Genomic DNA, 14,195 nt, shown 5'->3' with positions numbered 1-14,195 from the left:
TCTTCTTACCTCACGTCTTGAATCTCGGGACGAGATTCTTGTTTAGTGGGGGTGAGTTGTCATAGCCCTAGAATTTGCTTGTCATTAGTTGCATTAACACATCCATGCATCATGTCTACTTTACTCAGAAAATTGAAATGGGGATGACAGAACCCCACAGCACCCCCTTAATCCAACTAGGGTTCACTAAAAGACTTTTCAATAACCCAAAATGCCCTTTAGAAAAGTTCATCATTTTTGAATTGGCTGAAAACCCCTCCCAAAAATGGTGCACATATTTCTAGGACCATTCTGGATTTTGAATTAAATCATATTGTATTTGACCTTGGGCATTTAAATACTATAAATAATTTAAATGCTCAATTAATTCTGAAACTAAATGAGGGATGTGGTATATATTTCTAGTAGTGCCCAAAATTATTTTCAGGATTTTACAAAATGGTTTAGTATTTTTACTAAATCAAAATAAAACAAAATAAATAGAAAACGGAAACAGAAAGAAAGAGAGACAGAGCTTACCTGGCGCTCACCTGGTAGCCCAGCCGGCCCAGTTGACTGGCCCAGCCCACCACCGCCGTCGTCCTCCTGGCGCCAGTCGGCCAGGCGTGTGGCCGACGCACGTGCGGGGGCAGTGCGCCATGCCACCAGCTCGCCTGCCTGCCTCCCCTGCCAGCGCGACGCCGCGTTGCCTCTCCACGTCGCCGCCCCGACCCCCTGGACACGTTGTTCCTCCCCCTGCCTCTCTTCCTCGCTCTCCCTCTCACCACCGAACGTCACCGTCGCCGCCGTTCGCTGCCACCGTGACCACCGTGCTCCCCGCGCCTCCCCGACGTGTCCACGAGCATCGCCACGCCTTCCTCGCTCTCTCCGTCCAGCCACGCCTCGCCGGTGACCCTGCATCGACGCCATCTTCATCATCTTCGTCGCCGGCCGCCGGAGATCCCCTCGCCGCCCTGCTTCGCTCCGGTTCCTCCCCGAGCCTCCGTCTGCGTTGCTGCAACCGCTGTGAGCCACAGACCATCCTGCCCCTCTCCGTTCTCGCTACCGTACGCCGTAGCCACCGCGCTGCTCGCATCCGAACGCGCCGCCGCCCGTGCTCATCGCCGGTGATGCTCCGGTGACCATATGGTCCCGGGTTGGTGTCCTTTGCACTCCCCGCACCGCGTAGGAGCTGTAGGTGCTAGCACCGCCCCGCCTAGGCCACTACAGCAACGAGCCCGAGATCGACCGAGCTCCGGCGTCCGCCAAGGTCGTCGCCGGCGACGACTCCGGCCACCCCAGCTCCACCCACTGCCACCAAACGACGCGGCTCACTCCCAGCTACCCGTAGGTGTGCTCCACCGTCGATTTGGTCGCCGGAGCACGAAACCCGCACCCCACCGCTGCGTCTGGCCTCGTCGGCGGCTAAACGCCGGCGAGTTGACCACGCTGATGTGGGCGTTGACCTGGCCCCACCTGCCAGCCACACTAGCCAGGCCTGGGTCACTGACCAATGGGCCCCACTGGTCAGGTTTGACCTGGACCGCCCCCTTTGACCACTGACGTCACGCTGACGCAATGCTGACGCAATAATGCAATTATTGGATTTATTATTAATCAGGAAATTCCAGAAATTATCCAAAACTTCTAAAATTCATAGAAATTCAACCGTAACTCCAAATGAAGTAATTTATATATGAAAAATTATCAAAAAATTTAAGGAATCCATCTGTACCATTTTCATGCATGTTTGGACAATGTTTGTCCTCTGTTTTGGACAAAACAAATAAAGGGCATTTAAATAATCATATATGAGTTGGAGTTTGAATCATGTATTCAAACCAACTCCCTTTAAATCATAGCTAGATGCATTAGCTCAAATCACAGCATATTGCCATGTCATGATCATGCATCATATTGTGGCATTGCATTGATTGTGTTTCTTTCTCTGTTGCCGGTATTTGTCCCCTCTCGATAGACGTTGTTTCGACGATGCGATCGATGACACTAATGAAGACTCATTGTTATCTTCAGAAGTGCCAGGCAAGCAAACCCCTTGTTCATTCCGATACAATCCCCCTCTCTCGCTTCTGCTCTCTTTTACTGCATTAGGACAACAACGAGTCAACTGTTACATGCTGCGGTAGTTGAACCCCTTTCCTCTGCATGACCTGTCATTGCCACAGTAAATAGATGAAACCCACTAGCATGAGTAGGATTTGTTTGAGCCCTGATGTGCCTACTCATTCATGCTTGTTTGTCATGCCTGCTACTGCTTAGAGTTGAGTCGGGTCTGATTCATCGGGAATGAATTGGAATGGTGATGAACATGCCCTACTTTGTGTGAGCTAAGTGTGTGAACACGATTTGGTAAAGGTAGCGGTGAGAGGCCATGTAGGAGTACATGGTGGGTTGTCTCATTGAAACCGTCCTCAGGAACTGAGTTCTGTGTTTGTGATCCATGAACAGCTACTACCACACATTGGGATCCTTAATTGACTCTCTCGACTTATTAACCGCCCTTGTCCTCTGTCCAGGAGTTGCAACTAGTTTCTGGTGTTTGTAGGATATGTGTTGGCGGCCGTGCATAGTGCTGACCCTAGGGGTGGGCTATGTTGCGGTAGATACACCGTGGCACGGTGTACCAGGCGCCCGTTTGGTGTCTCGGGAACCCTGCACACAACGTTTGGGGCTGTGAGCGAAACCCCGGCCGGATCTCCTCGCGGATGGAACCCGAATAGGCGATAAACCTGGACTAGAGACCTATGTGGATAGTCAGGTCGTGGCCGACTCCCTCGCCAGGCTTCCGCTTGAAGGTTGCCGAGGTACACGACGTGTACATGGTGGTAAGTGGCGAGAGCGTGTGTGAAGAAGTACACCCCTGCAGGGTTATAAATGATCTATTCGAATAGCCGTGTCCGCGGTGAAGGACTTCTGGGTTGCCTGTACAGTTCATAGACAAGAGAAAGTGGATACTCTAAAACTCGCAAGATAAGCGTGAGTGCTATGGATGGCGTTCTCGTGAGGAGACGGGAGCGAATCCATAGTGGTGTATTGTATGGTGAATATGTGGACTCGTGTGCGCCACCTCAAAAGAGTTACTTGCAGTCGTAGTTCAGGCTAGCCACCGAGTCAAAGCTGGCTTGCTGCAGTCAAACTCCACCACCCCCTTTTGATACTGATGCATATGTAGATAGTTCTGATGTAAGTCTTGCTGAGTACATATGTACTCACGTTTTCTTATTTTATATTTTGCAGAGAGACCTCAGTCTCACTAGTAGTTCCGCGTGGACTTCGACGTTTAGCTTGTTACCTCAGCTACGATCTTGTGCCCTCGGCAGGATCTGGTAGATAGTCAGGCTTCCTAGCCTTTTTCATTTGTAGGTGTCTGTACTCAGACATGTTAAGCTTCCGCGTGTGCTTGAATTGTATGCTCTGAATGTTGGGTCATGAGACCCATGTTTGTAATATCTGGCTCTTCGGAGCCTAATGAATAATTGCTCTGAGTCGTAGAGTCTTGTTGTGATGCCATGTTGTATTTGCGCATATCGAGCATATTGTGTGTATGATTGAAATGCTTGGTATGCGTGGGATCCGACAACCTAGTTGTTTATCCTTGTCAGCCTCTCTTATGGGGAAATGTAGTCTAAGTGCTTCCGAGAGTGATAGTAGTCCGCTACAGCCCGGTTCACCGGAGTCCTGCTAGCCCAGCACTACTGCTCTGAACACTTGACTGGCCAGCATGTGTTTCACTTCGTTCCTGTGTCTGTCCCTTCGGGGAAATGTCACGCGGTGACATCCGGAGTCCTGCCTAGCCTGCTACAGCCCGGGTTCCCAGAGTCCTGTTAGCCCAGTGCTACAGCCCGGATTCACACGCTGCTGACCGACATGCTCTATGTTGATTCATGTATGCCTGTCCCCATAGGTTAGTGCCGCTTTGGGTTCACGACTAGCCATGTCGGCCCGGGTTCTCTGTCATATGGATGCTAGCGACACCGTCATATACGTGAGCCAAAAGGCGCAAACGGTCCCGGGCCATGGTAAGGCGACACCCGTGGGAATACCGTGCGTGAGGCCGCAAAGTGATATGAGGTATTACCGGCTAGATCGATGCGACTTGGAATCGGGCAAGCCCGTGAGGAAATCAGGCAAGCTGGGGAAATTGCGGCTGGCAAGCCCTTTTTGCTACAGGCCTAGTTCGGCGATATGAACTATGCTCAGCTTAACCAACTATGGAGTTCTCCGGACAAATTTCTAGACTTGTCGAAGAGTTCTTCCAATGTGGCGCAGTTTCATCATGCGCAAGAGGGGTATGCAAAGGAGAAGCTTTTCTGGTCGCAATTTGGCGCGTCGAAGTGCCATCTGTTGCTGAACGAACAGATGTCCCAGTGGGCCGAGCTGCATAGGATATCCGGCGCTGCCATGAAGGACGTCATAGCCCGGTTGTGGCCGACTGAGCTTGTGCCGAGTAGTTACTTTGGACTAGTGCAGCGGCTTGTCGACGCGGTGCTGCGTATCGACACTGTGAAGCGGTCGGCGTGCATTGAAGGTGCACGGATGGCTTTTGCCCGAGTCAATACATTCTGGGGGAAGATGAAGGCCATCGATGTTGCGGCAAAGGGTCCACCCAAAGGCAAGGACCATCCGGAACCGGAGCATTATTTTGAAGACGTCCTAGAGGCTGCCCGCTTGATAGAGGGTCAGTGCTCGAAAAACATAATGTTCGAGTAATGTATGAGGGTTGTAACAAACAGCTTTATAGTTAATCTATTTGTATTTTGCTGAAGAGCTTAAATTCCTCCTGTGCGGCCATTTTAATGTAATCTAAAAGTTTTCCAGTCGTCGGCTTCTGCCCCCTCGTAGGAAGTATGGGGGTGTTCAGAAAAGCATTTGATCACTCTTTATCCAACGTCTTGGTCCCTGAAGGAGGTGATAATGCGGCGAACCAGGCAATCGGACTATAGGGCGTTAACACTTTCACTTAGCCATAGGAGTTTTATGGTGGGGCTACGACATAGCCCCTGGTATGTATTCGGCGTATTATCATATGGTTCCTTACATATTTATCTGAAAAAGATCCCTCGTGTGACACGGAGAATCGCTAAGGATTCGAATAAGTCGTCAAGTGGTTGACCAGCTCTCGCCGCATCATGACAGTCAGTTTTCGGCTTTCTCTACTGAGGTGCTCATCCGGTTAAAGCCAGGGCACAATCGCAGTAGTTCTCCCTTTACTACCCTAGCCGATAGAGTGGAACGTAGGGTAGCAAGCACAGGAGCCGGGCAACCCAACTATTGACCAAAGACAATGATTCGGAGCTGATGCATATAAGGCCAAACTTGCGACGCCGAAGTACGCTTTAGAGTTGTTCAGACTTTTATTAGCGACTCATTTGTTCCCATACCGAGCCCCTGGCAAGTTATGCCGAGGTGTATCTTGTAACACAGACATTACGGCCGTACTCATTGCATAAGGAGTATGGAAGATATAATTCGGATGAAGTTTACTGGGAGCGGAGCACTAAGCTAATAATAAATTCATATATATATATATATATAAAGGAAAACCACAACCCGGCTATTTGACATGCCCGGGGTTGGGAACGGAGGAAAAGGGCATAGTACAGGCTCAAAAATAAAGAGTGTGGTCTACAAAAGAGGTTTTGGACCTCCTGTCGCACGTCTGCGCCGCCTGTCCTCTTGGAGGGGAATCCTTAACGGAGGTAGCCCCTTAGGTGAGTATATGGATCCGAACTCCGATAGAGTCCGTTGTAGATACTGTCATGTTGGTCACCAGTTTTTAATTTATAATAAAGAAAGAAAACAGATAAAAGATGTTACGAGAATGCTTGCAGGGTTGTCCGTATTGTGCTTCCGCCGATGCCCATGGTATTTTGAGCGCTTAATGATGTACGCGTGGTGTAAATCTTGCCAGTGTAGGAAGTGGGCGACGGAAGCCGAACTGCTATTTTGTTTCCGGGAGTGGTCGAACTTCGGAGGGAAACTGCTTCTGGCCCCTGGCGTTCGGCTGACGAGCCGCTCCGTCGTCTTTATCGCTTGGTGGCCTCCTCCCCTTGTGCTCGGCGTTAAGCTTTTCTGCCTGCCTTAAGACCCAACAGTTTCTGTTGGTGTGATTGGCTGGCTTATCAGGGTGACCATGAATCTGACAAGGTCGGTCCAATATCTTGTCAAGGGTGGACGGTCCATCCTGGCTGGCCTTAAATGGCTTCTTCCACTGACTGGGTTTTTGATTGTGAAATCCGGCGTTGACCGCTGTGTCGCATGATCCTTCATTGTGACTACGACTGTTGTATTCGGTTTGTCGTGGCTTGCCGTTGCCGTCTCAGATTTCAGAGGTGCCCGGGTCGCTGGCATTGTTGCTTTTATGAGCAAGCCAGTTGTCTTCTCCCGCACAGAAGCGGGTCGTAAGAGAAGTAAGGGCTGTCATGGATTTAGGTCCTTCCTGGCCGAGGTGGCGTGCTAGCCATTCATCCCGGACGCTGCGCAAGGGCTTCCACATCCGGACAGTCGACAATTTGATTCTTTTTGACTAAGAACCTAGTCCAGAGCTCCCTGGCTGACTCTCCGGGCTGCTGGACAATAGGACTTAAGTCATCGGCATCTGGTGGCCGGACATATGTTCCTTGGAAGTTGTTTCAAAAGGCATCTTCCAACTCTTCCTAGCTGCCAATAGAATTTTCTAGCAAACTGTTTAGCCAGTACCGCGCTGGCCCTTTGAGCTTGAGAGGTAGGTATTTGATGGCATGAAGGTCGTCTCCGCGAGCCAGGTGAATATGGAGGAGATAGTCCTCAATCCATACCGTGGTATCCGTTGTTCCATCGTATGATTCGATGTTAATGGGTTTGAACCCGTCTGGGGATTCATGCTCCATGACCTCGTCCGTGAAGCAGAGAGGGTGTGCGGCTCCTCTATGTTGAGCCATGTTGTGAAGCACCTCCGGTGGACTCCATTTGCGGTGTTAGGACTGGGTATGTTCCGGTCTGCTGCGTCCGAATAAGTGACCATCTGCTGGATGGGGTATGTCCCCGCGATCTGTACCTTAATCTTGTCTGTCCTGTTCTGCCCTCCAGGTCTTGTTGGATGTCGCGAGTGTTCCCCCGGGCTGTTTTGCTCTTGTTTGAATGGCCGGATGGGTTGGTATGGTGTCTCGCTTGAGCTGCTGCTTTATCAGGACCGATCTGTGGTTGACCCTCCGCATTGTGCGATGGTGGCGCGGGCTCCAACGCCTCGCTATTGTATTGAGGGGGCCACCTATGCTTGGGGTGGCTTTTGTATGGGCCGCTAAGGCCGTATTCTTCGGCGGCCAGGACCTCGGTCCATCAATCATTGAGCAAATCTTGGCTTGCTTGAAGCTGCAGCTGCTTCTTCTTTAGGCTCCTTGTGGTGGCTATTAGATGGCGTTTAAAGCGCTCCTACTCGAGAGGTTCCTCAAGCACGATGAAATCTTCGTTGCCGAGGATCTCCTCCTCTTCGGAGAGTGGGAGATAATTGCTATCCTCCGAGTCTCCGTATGTGCCCTGTTCATCAGGGCTATCTTGCCCGCTTTCTAGTTCCTCCTGTTCGGATCCTACCTCAACAGGGTCTTCATTGTTCAGAGTGTAATCCTCTTCGGCGTAAGTATTGTTTTCTCTTGAGCGACCAGACTGAGGGCGGCGCTGGGGGCGCCGGTGTTTGGATTGTATGCCAGGAGGCGTATCCTCAACTGGGTCCTCCTTGTTATCGTTGAGAGTATCGTTGAGTGTGTCTACTGTACACACGTCATACCAGGAATTGGTTGTCCCGCGACTAGTGGGTAGCGAGTTCTGGCCTTGCCCCTCATCGTCGTCCAGACCGTCGATGTTTTCGGAGCCGGGGTCCAGCGTGTTGGCTGGATCGTCGACAGTGTCTATGAAGTGGGTGGCGGGTGGGAAGAAAAATTCTCCATCATCCGCCGTAAACTCAAACCGAACATAGTTCGGCGACGAGTCATCTGCCAGGGACAGGTTTTTTAATGAGTTTAGTACATTGCCCATGGGCGAGTGCTGGAAGACATCCGCGGCGGTGAACTTGAAGATCGATAACCGATCGAGTTCGGTATCCGCAGGCTCGCAGGGTTCGAAACTCGACACCGGAGGAGAGTCCGGGGTTCCGTTGATGCAGATGTCATTTGGAGTGGAATCTGCGGGCGGCTCCAACGCCGCAGGATCGGTAGCCCCCATGATGGGGTTGATCTTCCCATATGTGGACGATTCAATCTGCTCCGGATCTAAGGCCAAAGCAGCTACAGGAGCTATCTCTTAGATGCGGCCCGATGACAGGTTTAAGCCATGTTCGTCGGGGTGAAGGGGAGCGATTGCCGCGGTCTCGAATCCGTCGAAGATCAAGTCTCCACGGACGTCCGCAACGTAGTTTAGGCTTCCGAATCTGACCTGATGGCCAGGGGCGTAGCTGTCGATCTGCTCCAGATGGCCGAGCGAGTTGGCCTGCAGTACGAAGCCACCGAACACGAAGATATGTCCGAGGAGAAAGGTTTCTCCCTGGACAGCGTCATTACTGACGATCGGGGGAGCCATCGAGTCCTTCGCCGATGGCACAGTGGAACTCTCAATGAAAGCACCAATGTCGGTGTCAAAACCGGCGGATCTCGGGTAGGGGGTCCCGAACTCTGCGTCTAGGATCGATGGTAACAGGAGACGGGGGACACAATGTTTACCCAGGTTCGGGCCCTCTCTATGGAGGTAATACCCTACTTCCTGCTTGATTGATCTTGGTGAATATGAGTGTTACAAGAGTTGATCTACCACAAGATCGTAATGGCTAAACCCTAGAAGTCTAGCCTATGAGTATATGGTAATGAATCTCCCCTATCCGGACTACGCTCTCCGGTTTATATAGACACCGGAGAGATCTAGGGTTACATGGAGTCGGTTACAATAGAGGGAATCTTCACAATCGATCGCCAAGCTTGCCTTCCAACGCCAAGTAGAATCCAATCCGGACACAGGTGTAGTCTTCGGCCTTCATGTCTTCATGGCCCATCAGTCCGGCCCAGTGAATAGCAGGCCGGACGCCCGAGGACCCCTTAGTCCAGGACTCCCTCAGTCACAAACAAAGTTTTGACCAGGAAGTATAACGCTTGGTCGATCCGAACAAAATTTAAAACCGAAAGTTTTTGAGCATGAAAGCGACTTAGCTTATTAATGTGTTCGGTATTGATGACGCGGTCCAAGCTTGATGCGGGACAAAGGTCCATCCCCCAAGCCGGTCCCAAGGTGGCAGAGCGAAGAGCTCAGTAATCCGAAGTGGCGGCATAACGCGGCCAATGCAGGCTGGCAGAGTGACGTCGAAGACCATGGTGTGGGTTAATAAAGTGTTGACGAAGCCCCCCGTCCAGCCAAGGAGACAACACTGCCCAACCTGAATCATTTATCTATGCACGAAAAATAGTGCAAATTGGAGATAATAGTAATAATAATAATAAATGTTGCATGATAAATAATTTATGCAAAGTGAGTAATAAAAGAACTATGGCCTGTGCGCCGAACACTCGGTGAGGTAGAGATCTCTCGGTGATGCCGAAGTCCCCGAGGCTACCGAGCACGTCGGTATGGCAACACGACAAACAAGGTGATCACGCAAGCAAATCTATGCCAATTGAGACAACGGCGTTGGCTTGCCAAAGTGACCGCGTGACGCAGTCGAAGTCGATCACCTACACACATAAAATAGTGCGGTCCAGAAAGAATAATATAAATATATATATATATAATCCTTGCATAATTGTTTTTCATAGAAATAATCTATTTAAAGAGATGTGGCCGGGTGCCGAAGTCAATGTCGATGCAAGGCGTCAGCGTGATGCGGTAAGGACATGGCAAAGCCTGACTTCATAGGTCGGTCCGAGTTCCGGATGCGGCGTTCACCGGACTATGCACGGAAACTGACCGAACCACCATGTGACCGTCGTTAATGCGGCCACAATTTGATAGACCTGTGTACAGATGATGGAACAAACCAGAGTAATAATTCTTTGGGAAAAATAAACCCAAACAAGCAAAAATTACTGGGATAAATAGCACCTGGTTTATTTATTGTAGAAATCCGAAGAAAGGTGACTCCCAAAATTGGGACTCAATCCGCACACCCATTGCCTGATGGGTGATAAAGCGATGGCATGGCGATGCTGGCAAAGGTTGGCTTGCCGAGACAAAGCCCTCGATCTAGCTAATCATGACGAAGCTGGTCGGCTGGTGACGCCGAAGTCACTGGAGTATGTTAATGAAGAAATAGCCAAGTCCCCGGTCCAGCCGAGGTGACGGAGCAGGTCGGTGAGGAGACATTGCAGCTGCCATGTCAGCCGAGGTATTGAAGCAGTTCGGCGTGACGGACATCAGCTTGAAGAAGCAACAATGCGGCCATGCCGACGCAGGTCATGACTTGTGACGCAGTCCATGCCGGCTTGATGAAGTGACCATGCGGCAATGCCGGTGTGCCCGCTCCGTGTAATCCGTGGGGAAGCGATGTTGGTGATGATTTATCCTTCGCGATGTCGAACTCTTGTTCGGCTTGCCGAGATGATGATCGAAGAAGTTGAGCTCGGCTCAACAGAGCGGCGACGTGTCTAGCGCAGGTCGGCAGCCGTGGAGCAATATTGCCAGACTGGTTTGACACCAGCGTGATGGTGAAGATTACCTCGGATGAGGCTTAAAATTTTATGGGTACGTGTTTAAAAACAACGCACAATACCCTAGAAAAAAATTCCTTCAAAAGGGTTGTCCAATATACTGTTCATGAAGAAACATGAACTCGGGTCGGATTCGTATTCGCGCAGAAAACAGATCCGAAAATTGGTCCACTCATCGGAAGGTTCCCGGAGTTTGAACCGTCGGATTGAGCTGAAATTTGGAGGGGTGGTAGATATGGGAATTCCGTAGCAGATGAACGGTTGGATCTTCCAAAGGACCTCTGAGCTGGGCTCTGGAGACCACGACCTAAACTCGTCCAGATTCCCGTCTAGATTTGACAGGGCTCCGGTATATCGTAGATTGCCAGAGATTCCTCCATCAAAACTCGACAAAATTTAGCATGGTTGTTGTAGACTCAATTCCGCACAATCCTATAGAAGCAATCGTCAAAGCAATGCTCAAGGAGGCGGTGGCAGCAGATACGAGTTTGCTGTCCAGAAAAATAGCACGGTCGCTCGAGGGCAATGTTGACGTTGAGCCCCCGAGCTCCATGGATGATTCCTCCATGATCTTGATAGAGATCGGAGTTGATGTTGATGAAGGCCCTCATCCGAACATGGTGATCCGAAGACGGTGCGCAGTTCTTGGTCGAACCAAGGTGACCAGTCCAGCTGGTGACGAAGATGCCGACGTCGCAGTTGATCTGCAGGCGAGCCATCGATCCTTTGCCGAACACACAGAGGAACTCTCAATGAAAGCACCATTGTCGGTGTCAAAACCGGCAGATCTCGGGGAGGGGGTCCCAAGCTATGTGTCATGGATCGATGGGTAACATGAGACAGGGGACACGATGTTTACCCAGGTTCGGACCCTCTCTATGGAGGTAATACCCTACTCCTTCTTGATTGATCTTGATGAATATAGAGATTACAAGAGTTGATCTACCTCGAGATCATATGTTGTGGTCTAAGCCCTAGAGGTATGATAAGTAATGTCATAATAATTTATCGACTAGCCTGGCCTCGGCTTATATAACATACCGGAGGCCTAGGATAACAAGAGTCCTAGTCGAATACGCCGGTGGGGAGGATTCCTTGTCTTGATCACCAAGTCTTGTGGAATCTTCCTTGTGTATGCATCGGTTGTCCGAACTGGCCCATGAGTATACGGCCATGGGGGTCCTCCGCCCAATCCAACTGATCGGGAGACGACGTGGTGAGTACCCCCTAGTCCAGGACACCGTCACTAGGTGCGAGCCGAGGAACACTGTTGGAGAGACCCCCCCCCTCATAATTTTCCTACATTGGTCGTTTGATTCATAGGATAGAATGCTATAGGATTTTTTTCCTATGTAATCATGTTTTAGTTGGCAATCTAGCATCCCCTCCAACTTTTGTTTCACTTCCTTGGATCCTACGAAGAGAGTACTTGCTCTAAATGATGTGCCGCTGCAAGAGCCGCCTATATTAATTAACCATGCTCTAAAAAGGTGGACCAGCTTTGGCTATAGTAGTACTGTACTAGGTTAGTAGGTGACCTTGCGCTTGGCTCTTCTCCTCTTCTAGAAGTCGAACAATAATGATGGTACTACTTTTGGCAATCTGACACCAAATGAACTGTTGCACGTCCACCGCTTGTAAGCAAAAGTTTCTCCTCGTGCTGCGAGCCACTGCGCATGCGTTAGCGAGGGACAAGGCATAGTAAGCAAGCTTCTCGTCATTCTGCGAGTTGATGGGACACATGAAAGTTACGTATTTATTAGTACTCTCTTCAAAAAGGGCCGACCATGTCCATTGCTACCATCCCGTTCTCTGTCATTGAGTACATGCACTATTCATGTGCCATCGAGGAGAAAAAATATTGCGTAGTACTAGGTGCCATCGAAGTGCACGACTCACTTACGCACTGCATATCTCCATTTTCTTGCATGACACGCCACCTTGATGCTAGATGTCCCGCGTGTCATGGAGGCATATAGTATGATTTTGTAAAATGGAGGCATATAGATGTCCCGCATGCCAGCAACAGGATGAACAAAGCTCATGTCTTAAACGAAAGAGTTGAAGAACATAGATTCCCGACGACCGAGAAGGAGCTACAAACCTCGGGGTGGAGCGTTTGCACTCATAATATTTTATATTATTTAGCGATTTAAAATCATCCAAATCTCTCCACATTCCTATACCATTCTATAGTATGAGAATAACTTTGAACGTAAGCCATTGATTCACTCTATCCAATGGTCATAGTTGGAAAATCCAAACAAAACCAAGCATTGGATCAACTCTTTTTTCGAGATCAACTCTTTTACCACTTAGATTGTTGCCGCCTGCCCAACTAGCTCACCTATATATCCGCTCACGTGTGATGACCACAGGAGCTATCCACTCAGATTATATGTTAAAAAAATAAAGGTCGATAACTAATGTGGAACCTCGGGCCAACGCGGCCAGATCGCATTTTGCACGAGAAATTACACACCATGTTTCGTTGACATGTGGTCCCGTTCCAACATGTCAGTGAGACGACGGCGAGTCCTTTTGTACAATTTCTGAAAGGACGTGTAGGCCGGGGCGCCTCTTCGTGTACCGTGGCAAACTGGCAACCGTCCATTGACTCTTCGCCTTTCCCTCTCGATTTGGAACTGCTGTCGCACGCTCTTCCTCCCTCCTCCATTTGCCTTCACCCTTCCTTCTGCCATTGTTCAATCGTCTTCTCCATGGAGCGAACAAGCCGAAAAAGACCCCATTATTCTTGCCCCGATCTGAAAGATGACGTGGTGGGGGAACTCATTGATCGGTGCGACATCATCACCTCGGCTAGCATGGCAGGCTCGTTCAAGAACATTCTCGACTCAACTAATAACATCATTACAAGGAACCCAAGGGTCCAGGAGCGGTTTGATCTCCCCTATCTTCTTCGCCGTGACCCTGCTGACTGGCGCGGGGACGAGGGAAGCCTCGCCTTGTGCAAGTTGATGCCGCTTGATAATGATATGTATGATGTTAAGATGCCATCGCTTGAGGGCAATGCTTGGGCAGGCGCAAATGGAGATTGGGTTGTTTATATTGGGTACAATTGCGAGTGGGAACTTGTGAATGTGTACACTCGTTAGTGGATTCCACTTCCAAAAATCTCCGAGTGCCCTGAGGTTGAGCACACAGATGATCTACGTACGTTCAAATATGATCATGGTGACTGTCGTCTACGGAAGATAACAATTTCTAGAGTTCCCAACCGCTCTTGGAATTACAAGAACTATCAAGTTGTTGCTATCTTCGACAAGTTTGTTGTCGTCCTTCGTGGTTCGACTGGATGGATATTGCTCAAAAATCAGTTTCTATACACGGATGTGTACTGTGATGCAATGGAATACGAGGGTCTTGTGTTTGCTGCCACCACTCGTGGCACTGTTTTTGCATGGGATCCTCGTAGTTTCGGTACATTTGTCTTCCACCGTAATTATAATTGTTTCATCCACATGCATGCGAGTTAGCTAGTATCCCTTCTCTACTAATTAACCTTCTTCTTGT

Source organism: Triticum aestivum, chromosome 7D (genome assembly GCF_018294505.1).
Source record: "Triticum aestivum cultivar Chinese Spring chromosome 7D, IWGSC CS RefSeq v2.1, whole genome shotgun sequence".
NCBI lineage: Eukaryota > Viridiplantae > Streptophyta > Magnoliopsida > Poales > Poaceae > Triticum > Triticum aestivum.
The sequence above is the reverse complement of the archived record's forward strand: the minus strand, read 5'-3'. Positions refer to the sequence as shown.